The sequence below is a fragment of the Hermetia illucens genome, chromosome 2, assembly GCF_905115235.1.
Source record: "Hermetia illucens chromosome 2, iHerIll2.2.curated.20191125, whole genome shotgun sequence".
NCBI classification, from domain to species: Eukaryota; Metazoa; Arthropoda; class Insecta; order Diptera; family Stratiomyidae; genus Hermetia; species Hermetia illucens.
In genome coordinates this window covers 44456021-44476463 of record NC_051850.1, presented here as the reverse complement: position 1 = coordinate 44476463, position 20443 = coordinate 44456021, and the positions used below count along the sequence as shown (strand labels likewise).

General features: G+C 40.8%; 1 protein-coding gene across 10 annotated transcripts in view; it reads left to right on the top strand.

Moving 5' to 3' along the window:
• Positions 1 to 2316: 2316 nt before the first annotated feature.
• LOC119649951 (zinc finger protein 768-like) overlaps positions 2317 to 20443 on the top strand; it is a 122776-nt gene continuing 104649 nt past the window's right edge. For 4 of the 10 annotated variants that reach the window (XM_038052381.1, XM_038052387.1, XM_038052384.1 and 1 more), the window contains exon 1: positions 2318 to 4750. The gene's annotated coding sequence lies outside the window, so the exon portion shown is untranslated. Of the gene's footprint in view, positions 4751 to 20443 lie in introns of all 10 variants that reach the window. The other 6 variants (XM_038052380.1, XM_038052378.1, XM_038052377.1 and 3 more) reach the window with 6 other exon arrangements.

Sequence of the window (20443 nt, the reverse complement as noted above, 5' to 3'; positions counted from 1 at the left end):
CGAATCAGTTAAATTGGGGCTGAAAAGTGACCAGAGTGAATAGAATGGTGGGTACTAACTAGAACATGAAACGGAGGTGTATTCTAAACGCTTCGAGAGTTCGTTCTACTGCCTCGTAGAGGGTATCCTTCTTCCGGCAATGTATGGTGTTGTGGCTCTTCTCCAGCAAACCGGTCCCTGTCGGGCGTATCTCTTGCAACGCAGTTACATCAGCCCTTTGTTGGGACAGGGTATTGGGTAGCTGCTTGGCAACTCTTTTTCTGCATAGGGAGCTCACCTTCCATGAGAAAATGCAAATCGTTATTCCCTTTTCGTTGTCGGGTTCGTCGTGGTAAAATCCATCCTATCCGAGGCTCCTTCCGTGGCTTCGTAACTTCGGTTTTCCGTCTAGGCCCCAACCTAGAGGACCAGTTGGTACAATTTGTCCCGTTTTTAGGCGCGGGAAACCCATCATCCTCCTTCTCCGTCTGCAGTTTTTCATTAAGAAAGAACTCTCTGCAACCACCACGTGGAGGTGGAGATAGGGTTTGGCATTAGAGCTGGTGGTGTTGTTTCAGCAGGCGTTTCCCAAGTTTCACCCTGGGTCCTATACCACCCTTTGGCCTCCCCGGAAAAGGGACTTAGGAGCAAAGTTTCTGCCACAGCGAAAAATATAGTAGCCTTCAAAGAAGACGAACAGTCCTCAGCTAATAAAGGATTCATTTACGGTGGTCAGTGAGGTAGAAGGGTATGATCGAATTTTCCCTGTAGTCTGCTGTTTTGGTAATGTTTGATGATCAAAAGGCTCATGATTGTACTAATCTGCTGAGTAGGTCAAGGATTAAACTAAGTTTTGAGTACACTACTCGCGCCTGATAATGTATCAGCAGCGTCCTTCACTCCTTCAGTCGATAAGTAAACCAAATTCTTTTTCGTATTTACAGATGGATATGCAATGATGAGCTTTGCTCTCAAGAGATAGAACCCACAACGGACACTTTTGGGACAGAAAGTTTTCCTTCAATTGAATTGAAAGTCGTCCCAATGTTAACTAATAATTTATCGAACAGGGAAAAACTTGTGACATGTAGACAAGGAAAATCCAAGAATCAGAGAGATAAGCTGGAAAGTTTTAAGGGTTTAATCCTTTAATGAAAGGTAAAGAGAGAGAGTTCCAGGAATTTATTGAGGTGGAACTATGTACAAGAGCGTAGATTTTCAGATACTTCTCTGAAAGTGAGAAAATTCCATGGTGTATGGTATCTGGAAGCAATGTCCTTACATACGATGGGGCTATCGAAATACGTAGAACACTAAAAAGTTGCAAGGAGGATCGAAGTAAGGTTTCAAGAGGCAGAAGAAAGCGTAAAGAATCTAAATTATAATATATTGGGAAACACTTATCGATACTACAGGAAGATTTTGTTCTGGACATGAGTATCTATTGTAGCCATTTCAAGAATCTGATCTGAAGTACACTAGATATCCTTGAAATTTATGAACGGGCAACCGATGGCGTTCCAATCAAACTGAAAAAGAGGAATTTGCGACTAATCCTCATCGAAATTAATAATTCTTTTGGATTGGTATCGTTAAATTATTACTGACCAATCGTTCAAAAAAGTAACAAAATGGTGGTCAAAAAGGGACGCATACGAATGCAGCGCATTAATCGTAAAAAGGGAAAATCTGTCTCGACATGCCTCCACGCTACTCCACCGATTTACTTTCCTATTGTATATCTGGCCCGCAACCTATAGATAGTGGCAAAATATAGACATACACGGTACGTTGGCTCCCCAATAGTTCCACATATAGATGCAGCCTGCCATCAGTTACCCTGCGTCCACGTTCATATATTTCTGTTCCAGACATTCATCGCGAGTGAAATGCACACAAGATTCGCGAATTTTTTCGCGACCGTAGATATTTTCAGTGTGTGGCCTCACTACAGATGCGAAATGCAGCCCGCCGAGGGTGAGGTGAGACTCCATTGTCTACACACCGTTTGACTCGGATTGGGGAGTCTCTGGACTGCAAGAATGAGATATTTTTGCGACTGTGTGGAGATTTGTGAGCATTGGCGAATATACATATTGTGAGTATCTTAACCGGCGAGTTAATGTTGCCCGTGTAGAATTAGATACATTGGGCTTGCGCCCTCTAATGCAGGTTCTCTTTCTCTCCAAGCAGCCAGACTGGCGATGATATGTGGAGAGTGGAGCAATCGTATTTGTTGCACTTTCCGGATGGATCATATATGAATACGTTGAAATTCGTTAGTAGACAGCGAATAGGCGACTGAGTCCATGTGAGTGCATAGTTAGGAGCCTGCAACGGATTTTCGGGGCACTCAATCGTTTTGGGGTACAGTTGCTATGAGGTTCAATGTGGTAGTAGTCGGGGCTTGGGGTACAGAGTGTACTTTCGGACGCATTAACCTACAGATCCTGGACGGTTCTTTTTTTTGTTGCACGAGTATCTGTTCCTAATTTTTCCGAATATCTTTTTTTTGGTGAATCGGTCCGCAGCGTGCATCAAGTCCTTCCAGTGTAATTCGGACCACTAATAGGAAGCATACCACCGATAGTTTTCGGGTTAGTTGGATGTCGGCCTTTTGGTCTTCTCGTTTCTTTTGCCTGCAACCTAGACTGGCGAAAACAAGTTCCAAGAAGAGATACCACAGAGTATCTCTTCGGGTTCTAATGGATTAGCACGGATGAGGGGGCAAGGAAGTTCCAGGACCAGTTACGAACCGGGCAGTAGTGAAGATATTGCGATACTATAGTCGTGGAATGTATACCCGCGATGTTGTCCAACTTTTCGAAGAAGTTGAGAATTGGCGGGCGCGCAACTTTGCCAGAGCTTTATTATCTATGACTCGCATAAGCCGCTGCTCCCGCTAGACCGAAAAAAAGTTGATCCTACAACTCGGTTCCAACTGTACACCATACATGCACCTCGGCGTACATCTTTCGGATATATAGATCATAAATTCATATGGTCGCTACTAAATCTCCCCCAAAAATAATACCAAAAAAAAGATATGCGACCACACCACTAAAAACACCAATATCACCAACAACAACACCATCAACAGAACGCGGGGGGAGACCATGAATTCGCGAGATGTGGAGACGAATATAATATAATCGAATATATATAATTTTTAATGTGTGATGTGTGTTCTGGTGTGGAGTTGTTGGATTCTCTGTTTTTTTGTTGTTGTGTGTCTTTTTTGTCTGTTAATGCACATTCGCGAAAAACTTTTCTGCACTTTTTCTTGCCCACCAATTACAACACGACAACGACGACGGCAACAAGATAATTTCGCGGGATTTTTTAGTTTTTCGTCGATGTTTCTTCTTCGACGGCTGCTGCTGCCTTTTCCCTTTTTTTGTTCCTTGGTGTGTGTTTTTCAATAGATAAAGTTTTGAAAAAAAAATTTAATAGAAATCGGTTCAAATAGAAAAATCTCGATATGAGAGCAATTTGTTAAATTGGATATAATTGATTTTAAATAAACCAAGAATAATAAAAATGTGATTTAAATGATAGTAAAAACGATTGATATATCCTTCTTTGTTCCTGAACTCTAGAACTTCATGCTTGGATAGTACGGGTCGGGAATTTACTCATGGATTTAAAAAAATAAAATATAGAAAATCCTGGGTATCCTCAGTGAATTATTAACATTTTTATTTTTAAATTTTGTTAAGGTTTAGTTATTTTTTTTTTATTTTATTTTTTTTTTAAGTTTAAAAATTGTGCAATAATTAAGAACATCCAAAAGTTATTTCGCCAGGCTTAATTCCCAAGTGAGAAAATGCTAATAAGAAAAAAGTATTAATTATTATATCTTTTGACCTAAAAAAGTACCCTAATGAGGGTTAGTCTGTACACCGAAACTTTGGATACCAAATGGAGAAAATTCAATCATTCCTGCCAAGTGAAAGCATATACTAACCTCCAGATTCCTTAAAGGTTGGAAAATAGTGAAAAATAAAACAATTTTATAATTAACCATCCAAATTTATAGAAAAACCTAAACCTAAATCGCCCCAAAAAATACTATAACATACTTTCCAAAGTTTCTAACGCGTGTAATCTGTGAAAATCTATTCCACGAGGAAAAACTCCAGCGAATCAATTAATATCGAAATTTTTTACTTAATTATTCCTGCCTATCCGAGCCGCACCGAATGATGTTTTAACAAAAAGTGATTTTCATCTAGTTATTTTCTATTTTCTTCGACTTTTCAGATGTTCTCTACTCATTGGAATTATTACTTTAAAATGAAATAACGGAAAAAATCTAAAAATTACAGTAGCAGAAAATTCTAGGACAATGAGAGAAAAATTCAAAAATTCAAGTAAAACATTTCGTGAGTGTTTATGAGTTTAATAAAAAAAGTGGAAAAGTGAAAATTGTAGATTTACTGAAAACTTTATTTAAATCCAGAATGATAGTTTTTGTAAATAAATAAATTTTATTAATTATAGCTCGTAAACTAAAAGAACCTTTAAATAATTTAAGGAAAAAAAAAACGTTTCTCCCTTATTTCAAATGGATTTTGTGAGGTTTTCTTTCTGCTTGAATGAATATATTCCCCTCCCTCACCCCGTATCGACGGTGAACAGAAAAACTTTTAAATGTCCTTTAACGTAATAAATTCAAAATTTTAACGGATGTGTGATGATTTTAATTAAACTTTTAAATAATTTGGAAAATGTGATTGCTGTCAAGCTTTGAATGTAATCGAGAAAAGAGGTGAGTGAAAAATTTTAGTTAAAAATATATATATTCAAAATTTATCCATTAACCGTTAATAAAAAAACGTACAAACGGTTTAAAATTATGTAAAACAGTTTTGTGAGTTATAAATATAAAAATTTAGTTACAAAAACAATAATCATAATTTTCGGAGCTACCGCAGGATACAACTAGCCTAAATAGATGGATAACAAATCTGTAAATTTTCCTCTCTAAATTTATCCTTTCAAATGGTGAAAAATTACAACAACCAAAATAAATTCAATAATAGCCGATAAAATTTCGACATTTCGACCTCCATTTTGTTTTTCTCTGCCTTGTGGTTCATAATTTGGTTTCTACGCTTTTATTTTAAAATTCTTTGTTTAGTAGCACAAAAACAAAGGGAGATCTCGAAAAATTCTATTTCTAGCAAACCTTTCAATTCTTAATCATAATTAGAATACAATCAGTGGCTAACTTCCTCCATTTTGTTCTAAAATCTTTCACCATCAACCGTTTTCTCTCTTATATCTTTAACAGCGCAATAAGATACTTTTTGATTCCATTGAATATTTTTAAAAAACCAGTTCTCCCATCAACTTTGGAATATTGCCGTCGGTAAATTCATACGAAACTACTTTAGAACCATTCAAGACTTTCCCAGTAATTTTAGTACATAAACAAAGTTAGTTAATTATCAAAGTTTCTTGGAATTAATTATAAGAAATTTCTTGGAAATGAAATCCAAAAAAAGGCTAAATTTTATATCAGATATCACTGTCAACATCAGTGATAATATTTGAAAGATACAAGCGAACAGAAATGGTCTCAACTGGAAACGAATGTTTTAGTACTAAAAGTAACTTGAAAAGTTCTAGAATGTACTTTTTTACGCATTTTTTCATTAAGAGTGCTGCATTTTTTTTAAGAAAAAAAGCATTTATTTAAGATATGAATGAAATTTTTATCTCGGCATCTAGAATTTCTAGTTTTCTGGTATAGTTGATAATGCTCCTAAAATAAGGTCTAAAGGAGTTTATTGAGTTTGCAATTGCCTTCGAACGTGGCGCAGTTTTGCAAAAACCATGTTTTCTCCAAAAAATACAACTCCAGGAAATACAACAGTAATTGGTCCACATAGAACTAAAATGGTTTTCTTTGTTTGTAAGGGCCTCGTTGTCAATATCTTCAAAAGGATACGCCGAACGACAGCTCTGGAATTTAGGCCACACCAAATTTCGAACCTAGTCATCGCTGATCACTTCACCAAAATTTAACAATTTTACTTAGTTATAAACCGATTCATTAAAAATGGTTAAATTTTGACTATGCTTCCATTTTCAATAAAGCTTAGCCAGAGAAGAATTGGCGCGTTCTACAGTCATTTAAGTTTAGCGGACGTGATCTTACATAATGAATACCGAAGCCTTTTTGATGCCGTGATATCATGGTTAAAACTGTTCTAAAGAACAAAATAACAAAAAGATTCATGAAATCAAATGAACGAGCTTAAACTCATGCGAAGGAACTTGCCGTCGTTAGAATGGCATTCTTACTATTCCTCCACAAAACGGAAAGCTTGAAAATAGGGATTCTAACGCGCGAAGGCACCAAAGCCTTAATCGAACCTTGGCCTCTCGGATGTAACGTAAAAGTCAGGAAAATAAGTTCTCAAAATATCGGGATTTGTAAAAACATGGAAACTAGGAAAGGAAATTATTGAATTCGAAAACCTTTTAAGTACCGCATTATCTGTGTTTTCCCCCCTTTCTCGTGGATTTTACCGCGGGCGGTTTGGTTGTGCTCTACCTTTCAGTACCTGTTTTCAAATTAGATTCCCAGAGGACCCATTATAACTTGTACAATTTTTACTGGTAGGTTATCAAAGAATTGGTACTTCTCATAGTTATATCGAATTCACCATGCTCCTTCTTCCTGGATTGTTCCACATTCTTTTCTTTTCCCTCGAAGTATTGTTCTGCTTTTCTAAAGCTTCTGTGTATCTACATACCATTTCGCAGAAAACTAGATTCATCATCATCAACGACGTAACAACCGGTATCCGGTCTAGGCCTGCCTTAATAAAGAACTCCAGACATTCCGGTTTTGCGCCAAGGCCCACCATTTCGATATCCCTAAAAGCTGTCTGGCATCCTGATCTACGTCATCGCTCCATCTCAGGCAGGGTCCGCCCCGTCTTCTTTTTCTACCATAGATATTGCTTACAGACTTTCCGGGCTAAGATTATCCTCATCCTTACGGATTAAGTGACCCGTGATCCACAACCGGAGGGTCATGGTATCGCTCATAGATTTCATCGTTATGGAGGCTACGGAATCGTCCATCCTCATGTAGGGGGCCAAAAATTCTTCGGAGGATTCTTCTCTCGAACGCGGCCAAGAGTTCGCAATTTTTCTTGCTAATAACCCACGTCTCCGAGGAATACATGAAGACTGGCAAGATCATTGTCTTATACAGTAAGAGCTTTGACCCTATGGAGAGACGTTTCGAGCGAAACAGTTTTTGTAAGCTGAAATAGGCCCTGTTGGCTGCTAACAACCGTGCGCAGATTTTATTGTGATATTTTCGATTGTTATTATATTTTCGACCCTAGACAGGAGAAATTATCAACGGTCTCAAAGTTGTAGTCTCCTAACTTTATTCTTCCCGTTTGACCAGTGCGGTTTGTTGTTGTTGGTTGGTTGGTTTCTGGTGCTGACGTTGCCACCATATACTTTACCTTGCCTTCATTGATGTGCAGCCCGAGATCTCGCGCCGAATACGATCTGGATGAAGGCAGTTCGTACGTCTCGGATCATTCTTCCCATGATGTCGATATGGTCAGCATAGGCCAGTAGTTGGGTGGACTTAAAGAGGATTGTACCCTTTGCATTTACCTCAGCATCACGGATCACTTTCTCCAGGGCCAGGTTAAAGAGGACGCATGATAGGGCATCCGCTTCCCGTAGACTGTTGTTGATTTTGAATGGTCTTGAGAGTGATCCCGCTGCTTTTAGCTGGCTTCACACATTGGTCAGGGTCAGCTTAGTCAGTCTTATCAATTTCGTCGGGATACCGAATTCTCTCATGGCCGTGTACAGTTTTACCCTGGCTATGCTATCATAGGCGGCTTTAAAGTCGATGAATAGATGGTGCAACTGATGTCCATATTCCAACAATTTTCATATCGCTTACCGCAGAGAGAAAATCTGATCTGTTGCTAATATGCCTGGAGTTGTATGGGGCAATGATGTTCTAAGCGTAAGGGGCTATCCAGCCCAGCAAGGTAGCGGAGAATATCTTATAGATAGTACTCAGCAACGTAATACCTCTATAATTGCTGCACTGCGTAATATCTCCCTTTTTATGTATGAGCCATATAATGCCCCCGCGATCGTGAACGTTAATGAGGCCTCTATTTCTAAATTGGCCTCGCAAGCGCAGAGTGCATAGCCGTTCGCTTATGTTTTCAAAGCCGATAATAGCAGGCTTCATTTTTTGGCTGACTAAGAAGCCTATTCCGAGCACATGGTTTACTGGATGGCCGCTATAATATATGGTGTAGCGACTCTTCTCCAGGAAACCGCTCCCTGTTAAACACATCTCCTGTTACATCACCCCTATATTGGGACAGGGTTCGGTTAGCTGCTTGGCAGCTCCATCTCTATACAGAGAGCGCACGTTCCACGAGAAAATGCGCAAATCGTTATTCCATTGTCGTTGCCGGGTTCGTTGTTGTATTATCCGTCCAGTTCGAGGCTCCTGTTGTGGCTTCGTAACTTCGGTTTCCCGTGTACGGTTGGCAGCCCTACCCAGGCGTTTCCCAGGTTTTATGCTCCATCGTGTGTACCAATCCACATTTCGTCCTAGGACCTATATCATCCTTTGACCACCTCAGAAAACTAGATTGGTTTTCCTTTAAACCTTACTTGAGTTTGTATTGGAGAGGATCGCCCAAAATACTTTATGATGAGCCGTAATTCGTCGTTGAATTTTGTTATATTTATTACAATCTTTGGTAAGTACACCGTTTAGTCAGGCAGTCAGGTTGACCTGGTCCCTTGTTTAACCCCATTGGCCGTATTGCTCGCAATCGGATCGTATATATAGTCTTCGGCGTGTTGATTCTGAGTCCCTCCCATGGTTCCGTCTCTTGGTACAACGGCTTATACAGAGAACTGATCGAAAGCGATCATATTTGCGACGACTGAAGTCACCATCAATTGTAAAAGATTTCGTGAGTACCTCTGGTCTCGACTGAGATTATCTTTCTCATGATGTGCTCCAACCCAGCGTTAAGGAACATGAGGTATGACCCTTCCCTTGTTTGAGTTCTTATTATAGGCTTATTAATTCAGCCCTATTCTACTGGGTGAAGCCGAGAAACTCGGACCCGAGCGCCGTGATCAAGAGGGAAGATCCACGACACTGTGGACATCTCTTCTGCCTCGGATTTATTAGGAGGCGCGGCCTTTGGAGTTCCTACCGTTTTTTGGCATCCTTATATCATTAAAATGGAGGATGTCCCTCGAAAATACATCTCCGTTCACCATACAATGTTCATGTTGCTTCAACCGAAGAGTGGAGAATACACTGTCACTTTATTTTTGTTTCAAATAACCCCACTCTGTACAACAACAATCCCATGCTGCCTCTGTTTAGCTGTTTCACGGTAACACTTATATACATAAATGCGTCCTGATTTCCCAAGACGATACGCTATGCAAAATACATTTGCTAGCATGCAAATTGAGCCATGCAATTTCTAGGAAAAACAGCAAAACAAATTAATTAATTAAAATTGTTTAAACAGGATCGGGATGCGATTTAAATAGTTGAAAAAGGACAATTGAAGTGCTGAAGGACCGTTGATAGTAGGTAAGGGAAAAGCAAATGGATTTATTTATTTACCCGCTTTGCTCGACTTAACTATTCTCCAATGGGAAAAACAGCTTTCAATCAAATTTTGACGCCCTGTGCCGTTGGTGCGCTAGGTACACCTTGGCACTTAATACAAGCAAATGCTATACATTATGTCATCCACAGAAACTTTTCCCTCGTCACCTGCCTACTATCTAGATACTTAACTATACTGCAAATACCGTATCTAAAGGCCTCGGTTTCACGTAAGGTTGCTACGATTCAATTTTTATCTCCATTACATCGATATCATCCGTTTAGCTTCCAGAATTTCTAGCTTTTTTCATAGTTTGTGAGTCCTCAATCCTCAATTAACCTTTATAATTGGATCTAATGTTCGGAATGTATATATTTCCTCCATAAGGAAAAATATACTAAGGATAGCCTGGATAATTACTACCCTTGACTCTCTAAATGAGCGCTGTAAGATATACAAAGGACTCATCATCGATTGCGTACTTGGAAGTAAGTCCGCCTTACTCAATGTATGACCTATACACTGCCAGTTTTTCGTTAATTATTATGTCAGGCCACAATATCGATGATACGACACAGATATATAGACTGTTGAAATCCTAGTACTTTTGGGTAACTATGACGGTCACTGCAAGTTGGAAGGGGGCGATTACTCATCATACTGAGAACTCTGATATTATTGGTATTCATCTTCAGTCAAAGTCTGCTCCAAATCTAAAACTGTTTGTTCAAAGTCCATGATTCAGTTAGAGAACAAGCATCGCTAAGGTGATTGAAGAGATATGACATCGCCCATTGAATCCCTCGATGTCCTCCAGACAAGGTATCTTGCAACTATCTTGGCCACTGTTTTGGACTTTAAAATCATCTAAAATGGTACTTTGGTATATCATGTAACGCTCGGCTCGTCCTGTTGGACGAGGTCTAGACACTCTGGGTTCCAGGCCATGTTGGGTTGGAAGGCAATAAAGCAGCGGACGAACTGGCCAAGAAGGGAGCAGGGACGCCTTTACACGGGCCAGAACCCTTCTGTGAAATCGGAAACAGTTTTATGACTATGACATTAAAAAATAAAGAGGAACAGTTAACGGAACTATACTGGCCGGGCCTACTAAGAATGAAGCAGTCCAGGGTTCTTATAGGGGGAAACGAACCCATGTGCACTAAAGATCGCTTAAACCGCATCATAGTGGGAATTTTCACTGGTCACTGTCGACTAAACTATCACCTAGGGAAGCTAAAGATATCTACGGACACTGCCTGCAGGTTCTGTGCGGAATTTGATCAAACCTCTATACACGTTCTGGCACTTGTGCAAAATAGGTCGAGGCATCTGGGAGAAAACTACCAGATGCAAAGATCTGAAAGTAGGGAATATAAAATTCCTAACGCTTATAAGCTTGCTTGAGATACTATGATTAATAGGTACACTATAACCAGCAAAAGGGGCACAATAGTTCTTTGAAGACGCGGTGCGACTTTCCCTTAACAGAATTGTAATAATATCATGTAACCATGTAATTTTAGAAAGCGAAATTCTAGCAATTCCACCAACCTTCCTGCAGTCATTTTTGGGGTTTATGAAAGGTTTCAAAACGTCTACCAATTATGTTAACAGGACTCTCCTGAACCTCCTCCAAACCATTGAAGTTTCCGGAGTTTGGAAAACACAAATGTGCATTTGCACTCGTCTGGCACAAGAGCTGTCGTGATTGGGTTTGTTATTAACAGGCCAAATCCTCCTTAATTTGGCATTCGCCATCTGAGATCCGGGGCTGCTAAGTGGTGCCAGTGAATTCCGCCCTTAACAGTCGCCAGCAACGCCCCGACTATTTATCTCCCACGGCTGGGTGACTGCAAACCCTCCAAACAAGACTCTCACAGTCCTCCTCGCTGGTGGGAAAGTGCATCTAAACCAGTAGCTCCAAGTTTTCACCTGAAGATTTCGCTCCTATATTTCTTGGACAGAATCTTATCGAGCTTTTCGGATTATGGTGCTTTTCATATTGTGTCGCCGCCTCTTGTGGGTCTTAATAGCCGACTTGTACTTTTTCAGGCAGTCATACAAGCTGCCAGGATTTTTGCCTGTAGCAGATTTTGAAGGTTCCCTTATTCAGCTTCCTGAGGCTGGAGAGATCTTCATTTCATCACGATAGCAACGTCTTCTTGCTGTATTTAGTTGGGTACGAGACTTTAAAGGCGGTATCGAATACCTTTTCCAGAGCCCCGACCTTTGCCTCCAGTTCATCTGTCGTATTTGCAATTTGCACACCGGAGAGTTTGTTCTTGATCACTTGACTAAACTTCCGCAGTCGGTCCTCCTGGGGTCTCTGAAGGGTTTGGAGACATCTACAGCGAGACCTAGACTCAAATGTATCCAACTATGATCTCAGAAGAATCTGTGATCAAACACTCTCCAGTTCTCCATGCTAAGAGTCCCATTGTCGGTTAGTAGGGCGATATCAAGGATCTAAAATTGATAGACCAGTAGCTTCGTCCAAACTACAATTTTTATTTTTCATCAGTACAAAGCTATTTGTCGCTACTTGTAGGGGGTAAGTTGCTCCCGAAATATATATCTACATTGAAAAATAAAAATTGTAGTTTGGACGAAGCTACTTTCTATCAATTTGAGGCTAAACTACAAATAGCATCCATCCAATCTCTTATCTAAGACCTCCTCCCAACCGTCACAGTTATCCGAGCTGGGGAAATAGAAAGTTGATGTACTGCTCCTATTACACACCGATAGATTTATATTAATAATAAAATCAAAGGACTCACTTCTCTCGTTGACTTCTGAGCTGCCCCCAAGCGTATGCTGCTCGACCGTGAGCCATGTAAGCCAAAGAAATATACACGTTCTCTGCCCCGCCTGCTCCAATTTGACCACGACTAGGTCGCTGGAGCTCAGGTCCGGACAAAGGAAAATGTGCAGAGTCTAGGTCTGTCCTGATCAGAGTCTCCTGTGCTGTGGAATAAATTATAATATTTACTTTGGAGCCCTTTGATGGTTCGGGCGCCTCCGACCCAAGACGACTGTAGTGCGATGTCGATGTCTTCCTAAGGCAGTAATTCTTGCTAGTTAGCAACTGTTTGACCTCTTTTCCTATACACCTCAGGGTGTAACTGATTTCTTTACATTCATCGACCGATCATCGTACCCTCATTAATATCGCTTTCTAACTATATCGAAAATGTAATATTCTCAAGTAATGTGATTAGTTAATGAACGCTTCACTTATCTTTAATCTAGTTGAATATTATTCGAATCGCACCAAATTTCACAAATTTGTCTTTGGCCGCTGTAAACCAAAACTGATCTCATATCAAATCCAAATTGACCTTTTCAAAGCTGTTTTTCGGTTTAAAATTTCGATCCAACCTGAATTCAACTAATCCTTTCAACCTTCTAATCCCGTTTCTAATCTTTTAAAAATAATGGAAATTAAATTTTGAACCTCGAAACTTTTACACAGTTTTGATAATGAAAAATTAATTTCCAGAAAGAGAAGGTTGAAAAAAAGTCCTTCAAGCCATCCGGTCTTATCTCTGCTCTATGAAATCCTCATAGGACGTGGTGTAAATCCTATAATAGTCTTTGGGTTGAAAGGATGAGGATCCTGAAACACAGCATGGGAACATGCACTTTAGATATGCATGTGTGATGGAGCAGATGCAACTGATACACGCAAACTACTTCCCAATGCGCCGGCTCGTGCATTCACATCCACATTGTTTTGAAATGTCGAAAACAAAGAAAGGAGGAAAGTCAATATTAAACAAAATTCGCAAGGATTTATGAGATTATTCAAGAACCATGACGTCTATAATTATTCTTAATTTGATTTGAATATTAAACTTGAACCTCCTCTTTATGAAACATTTTGGTGTTTACGGAGATACCAAAAGTAGGATCTGGTATAAAAGAAGTTTAATTCACTTTTGGTCCTCTAATCCTTGTGACATAAATGTACCAAAACTCTTCCTTTTTGTTCTGTATCTGTTTAAAGTTATTACTCCTTCAAAGAATCTCCAGTGACTTTCAAATATAGGCCTTTGTCCATAAAATTCCATTCCAAATCGTACCCACTTTCAGTTTTGCAGGAGTTCATTGCATTCCTGAAAAAAAAATTCCACAGTCAGACAACAAACAAAGTGCCGAGATCGACTTGCAGCAGTTCCAAGAAGCCTAAAAAGACCAACCCATTGTGAAATTCCTCACACAATTGCATTTAACCTTTCCCTGGTTGCTTCCTTTCTATTAGTACATTTTCTCTCCTTCAGTTTACCCAATTCCCCCCAGACGATATGCGCCTGCACAATTCATTGCAATGAACCCCCCCCCCCCCCGCACTGTCAATCGTGCAAAGTGCACTCGTACTATGACGAGTTGCAAAAAGTTTTCACTTTCACACGAAAGTTTACTTGTACCCAGTCTAGCGCCAAATTTCTAAATAGTTTCCTTCGTCCTGCACGTCCTTTTTTGTAGTCTGCTCGACAGCGATACAAATGAGTCAAAATGGGAAACACTTGAAGTAGTCCTATCTGGTTCAGAGTAATTAGCATGCAATGCTCCTAATTCGAATCCTTTTCGTGTACGATGAAGGGCAATTTCGGGTGTAATTGTGCGAAGTGTCTAAAGTGAAGAGTAACAAGGATCATCTACCCCATTTGCAGTTTTCTCTTTGCGAGGATATTTCAGGATTTGGCGAAGATGGGGTACACAAATACAATCTAGGGAATCGACGAAGTTGTAGTGAATGAACGTCTTGGAGCATTCAGGACATGACCTAACTGAAGATGAAGTATTGATGTTGGCCCTTATGATGGTGGGTGTGTGCATGCGTAAAAACGTGGAACGAATTCCAAGTGAGGTTCATATGTCTGATACGTTTGTAAAACATGGAGAAAAACTGTAATATCAACAGAACAACCAAAACAACGGAGTTTTAACTTAGTTTTATCTTGTCAAAGGATAAGCAGATGGAGGGATGCTAGTAGTTTAAATATTGAAAAGCCTTGAAAATGGCTTTGTTTTAGGTAAGTACGATGACAGTTAAACTCCACCTGTTATGTTACCGAAAACTGACTTCAAACAACGAAAGTTCTGAAAGGTCATCACGATTTGAGGTGTACCGACACTCAGACGACATTAACACAAATGTAACACTAGAAAAGTGGCAGATTTTTCATTGAAGAAAACTTTACCGAGATACCTTTCTCTGAAGTCTGAAGAACCCAAGCAGCTGCATATGAAGTGGCTATCTACTGCTCTTCCTCATATTAGCTACATATTATAGATTAAAAAACATTGTCCCATTAAAAGCCTTACCTGGGTTTTCATGTACCACCTCTTAAAGGGTTAAATAAAACACAGTTCTAGAGGCCCAAAGTTCTTTCACAAAGAATTTCGCCTGCCGACAGTCATTCAAATTTCTCCATTCGACTTATAATTTCACCCTTCAGAGCAGACTTGACAGTAGAAGGCCGGGAGCCAAATGCTGGCTCTGGTCCCATCATTGTGGTTGCAAGCCCTTGGTGAACCATTCTGTCTCCTCTCGACTGTCGCTATCGGACTTTGCCCTAAGCCTCTGGTATAGCCGCCTTGCTTTAACTATGTGGCTCATAGGCTTCCCGTTTCGTTGTTTCACCAGTAGCTTGATTGCCATGAGTATAGTTCCCACTGACTTACCAAGCGATTCTACTGGATAAAGCGGCGTTCATTTATGTCAGGTCTACTATAGATACCAGTCTCCTTCCTATAAAAGTGTATGAGGTGCCGACATTCACGACTATCCCATCTTTGAAATTATCTAACATTTATTCTAATCATCTATCCTCTTGAGAGGCAGATCTGATCCTTTTTCGTCGGACAGTTAAGTCCTAATGGTTTTTCACTACTACCCACCGGGTTAGCCTAACCACATGCTCTTCTTCAGACAAGTTTTGATTTATTGACCACAAACGGAGCCCCGCTATGTCCAACTCAGCGGTACCAGTTTGTACTGAGTGCAGGTTAAAAAAAACAAGGAGTAACGGTTTCGTCCAGGGCAGAGGCAACCCTTCAGATGCTGCCTCACCTCCGCCTTGGGAGCAGCGTGATCGACAGTGGCAACAGGTGGAAAAAGACTCCCTTATATTCGCAAAAACACAACAAGGTTGCGAATTATATTAAAGTTAAACCGCCAGTAGTTTGAGTCTAAGCTTGACTAGAGCTAGGTAATTATTTAGGATATGGGGGATCCTAAGTCCACATCCACCTGATGTTGGACCGGACCAAACGGATGCAGGTTCAACAGCCATACTGGCGGATGTAGAACCTACCTAAAACCTCTACCGAACTTAGCAGTACGGCACCCCAGTTATATAGCACAATTACATCCTTGAGCACCGAAGGACATAATCACAACCCCCATGGAACTCCCAATAGAGGCCAACTACACATAACCGGGTAGGGAAAATATGTCCCAAGAAATTCTCCTGAGACATGAACTCGGGGGGCTATCCTATCCCACGATATCGGATAACCTCTGGTAAGATTTGATGGCCGAAACCATTTCAGATAAGTGCCCGTGCAGACTCGAGTCTAATCGCCAAAGGCCTTGAAGCATTCACCTATTGCATCACCTCCACTTGGAAGTTCTCCTTGGCCAATTAGTCTCGATTCGATCAACAGGGTTCCTGTCCACCATTTTCTCTTGGGCAAATAATATTCCTCATTCACTAAAAAGTCTATAAGGGTCATTTCCGCAATATCGCACATTTTTCCATTCTCTACCTACCCAACTTCGCTGTCTTGTCTAAGATCTGAAAATGCAGTTATCCCAACACTAAGATCAAGTGGAGACAGTTTTGTACTAGTACTCTTTCTGTGTTGCTATATGTGAGTAGCACATGGAAATTGAGTCCCACAGTCACTCAAAAGCTCCAAATCTTCATGATTACCTGTCTGCATGCATCGTCGGAGTACGCTAGTCTGATACTATTGCAAACAAAGAAAACGGAAGTGGCAGTGAATAGGTTACACATTAAGAAGGGACGACAATTGCATTGTTGGCTACACCACACAGTGGAATCTATTCTCCAAAGAAAACGACGAGTGGGTCGCTCCAAGGGCATTTAGCGTAGAACAGTAAACAGGAGAATCCAGGCGTCGCAAGAAGTCAACGAACCGTGAACGATGGCGCGTAGGTATGGTCGTAGCGCTTTACTCCACTAAGCCATCATATGCCCCTTCTAATACATTGCATTCTTTCAGCGTCAAGATCATTTTTCGTTCGCAACGATGACCAATGTTTTCACCTAGACAAAAGTTCCATAATAGAGTGAACTACATCAACCTTGAAAAAAGCAAATTAAAGTCAAAATACATTCATAAATAGTTGACTATTTGCACTAGTTGGATTTCCATCTCCAATAAACTGGGCGTCGTAATTGTCCCCCTAACGTATTTATTGAACACAAGAATCCAGTATTGCAACATTCACGGTCAGTCCTTTTCCCAAGCATAAGCTCTGGACACTTTCAGAGTTGCGCCCTTGCGATGACATATTGTGTCGACAGTTACAAAACGAGATCGCCCACAAATACTTAGCAAGAAAGATGAAAAGGAGGCGGAGACAGATGTTAACGAAGGCTTGGAGCCTTTGAGTAAAGAGGGTAATCACTTTCCACGTGCTGCTTTTATATAATTGCATGGAGACAGTGTTAACACGGAGCAACTCAAATTTAATGTTGGTGTTAAGGTATCTGTATTTCCAGATTTTGGACTAACCAGCGAAAACTGATCTAGGATCCAGTAACATCAAGCTCGGTGCCACCTATAGAACTGTAAAAAACACTCCAAAGGTTTTTCGGTGCTACCGTACAACCTCTAATTTCCGGACCAACAACCCATTATTCATGGATGAAATGAGTAAATGTTTTGAAGCAATTGATCCAAGAACTGATTACTACAATCGTCGCGTAAAATCTTACAAATTATTTTGTTATACGTTGCCCACCTTGCCATGGGCACCATATGTCTGTTGTTGGTCCTGAAAGTCGGCAGTCGTAACGTAACGGTTTTAAGGTCTTGGAAAGGTGTCAGCTGCAGTGCCATTCCGCTTCTCCTCTGGAAGCCAAAGGAAGCCTTTGTTGAACGATGACAGTTCAGTAACTGTCTTTAGAGCTAGTCACGCACCATCCGAAACAACAGTTCCTAAAAAACTCTTATGCTTCTATAGCCTTGGTTGCAAATGGAGATTTAGCCCTTGCATCCGATATATATTTTCTGCCATTTAGATTGATAAGTTTGGATCGTCCAAATACCTCACTGCTTCGGTTTAGTTTTGGTTATAAGTGTCTCAGAAGATATCTCCCTCTCGGCCTTAATACAACCCGACGGTTGTAGTTTAAAGGAGTCTATTGCATTGCTGGCTACGCCATGCAGTGAAATCTACTCTCTCAAGAAGGCAACGGGTGGATTGCTCCAACGGCACTTGGCGCAGGACAGTAGAGGAGCAGTGCCGGCGTCTCGCAAAGTCCTGGGGGAGTTGAATTGCATTTCAGTAAACCGTAAGCCAAGGTGCTTAGGTATAGTCGACGCGCTGTACTCCACTAAGGGTTGAATGGCAACCATGTGTCTGTTCTAATGCCTACATTCTTTCAGCGTCAAGATCATTTCTGTCTAGGTCGCAACGCTGAGCAGAGTTTTAGCCTAGACAAGAGCCGCGAATTGCGAAGGCAATTCTAGGATCCGGTAACATCAGGCTCGGTGCCACCAAATGTTTTTCAACACTACCGTGCAACCTCATTTCCCGACCAACAACCCATTATTCCTGGATGAAATAAATAAATGTTTTGAATCAATTAATTCACCACAGGATGACTACAATCGTCACTTCGAATGTTACAAAAAAATTATTTGTGATTTGTTGCACCCTGGGCTACCTATCTTTATCACTGGTCCTGAAAGCCGGCAGTTGTAACGTAACGGTTTTAAGGTCGTGGAAAAGCTGTCAGCTTCAGTACCACTCCACGTCTCCTCTGGAAACCAGACGAAGCACTTATTGAAAGGCTTAGTTAGTTGCGTATCCTCCCAAACATCAGTTTATACCAACCATACCTATATGTTATGTGTCCGGATAGCTGAGTGGTTAGAGCGCAAGGCTGTCGTACGGAAGGTCGCGGTTCAAATCTCACTGGTGACAGTGGAATTTGTATCGTGATTTGACGTCGGATACCAGTCGACTCAGCTGTGAATGAGTACCTGAGTCAAATCAGGGTAATAATCTCGGGCGAGCGCAATGCTGACCACATTGCCGCCTACAGTGTTCTGTAGTGTACCGTTACGGTCTTGAATGAAGTGCTCTAACACACTTCAAGGCCCTGATCCAACATGGATTGTTGCGCCAACGATTATTATTATTATTATTATACCTATATGTTTCGTAGCCTTGACTGCAAATGGAGGTTTAGGCTTTACCGTCCGATATATATGTAATGCCTCACTTCGTCGGTTGACTGTTAGTGGTAGATGAGACTTTTGAGTGCTAGCCTTTTAAAAATTTTTTTTTCTTATATCGTAAATACCGACACATAGCAAATGGCGCCCAACGTGGAGTGCAATTCAATAGCTCACAGAACGTCATTCAGATCTCGCGCCATCGCTGTCGATTCCTGGTAGTGCACTCCAACTGTCTTCAGGACTGTTCGAGAAGCTTAGACTCCTTCACTGTGCTGCGTCCTGTAGTTCTAGGTGAACCTACTCGTCGGCTACCCCGAAATAATAAGTGCCATAACAAGGCATATCCCGCAATGCAGTTGCCAAACTTGGTTACTGCTTAACCTATCCTAACCACTGCGACTTCCACTCACTGGTCAACACGGGTGTCTTGCCCGTATGTCTACCAAGTTCATCATTAGCCATTGTCTTAGGCTCGAATACCGCGATGGCACGAAAGAGCCATGAATTGATGAACATTTTAAGGATCAAAATAACAGTGGAGTCACTTTACATATACTACTCAAAAAATTGATGCAAGCCAACCCTAACTTAATGTCGGTGTTATTTTAACACCGAGTTGCCTTTTTCAATTTTGGGCAGAATAGCGAAGGCGGATTTAGCACTGTTAAAGTACTGAGCCACATCAAGTTTGGTGCCATGGTGGGCAAAAACAACGCTTCCTAGATGTACAAATTAATTAATGGTCTCCGTTTTCTGCCCCTTAATGCAAATAGGAAGGGCGCGATAATCCGTCAGACGAGACCCTTGGTTTTGTTCGTGTTTACCTTCAGTCCATTTGGACAAAGTTCACAACTCGGTGAGCAGACGTAATGGTCCATTGAATCCGTCCACATCCTTTAGTCATAGTAGCATGAAAAGCACCAGCAATAATGAAAAGAAATAGTTTTTCAAACTCCAGTGACCTTTTGGCCCTTCATATGTTGTAAGGATAATAACTATTAATTTCTTCCTCTCATAAGTTCAGTATTAAAGATACACTTCTTGTTTACGCTGTCGAAATTGATGAAGATCGGGTGATGAGGTAATCTAAACTCCGCATATCACTAAACTATGGTAAGTATCTCTCCTGTTCGCCCCTTTGTGGAGTCGAGGGCATCCACATAGTCTGCATAGTGTGCTTCAGTTTCATTATCATAACACTTAATTCTGTGGAAGTGATAAGCAGCGGAAGCAGAAAAGCAACGCAAGCAGCCATGACGACCGAGATTCGAACCCGAGAGCGCTAATTTCGCTGCACATTGGGGGGTAGCAGTCCGTATTTGTACGTTTCGGTAGTTTGCCATATCATCCGTAAGAGGTGG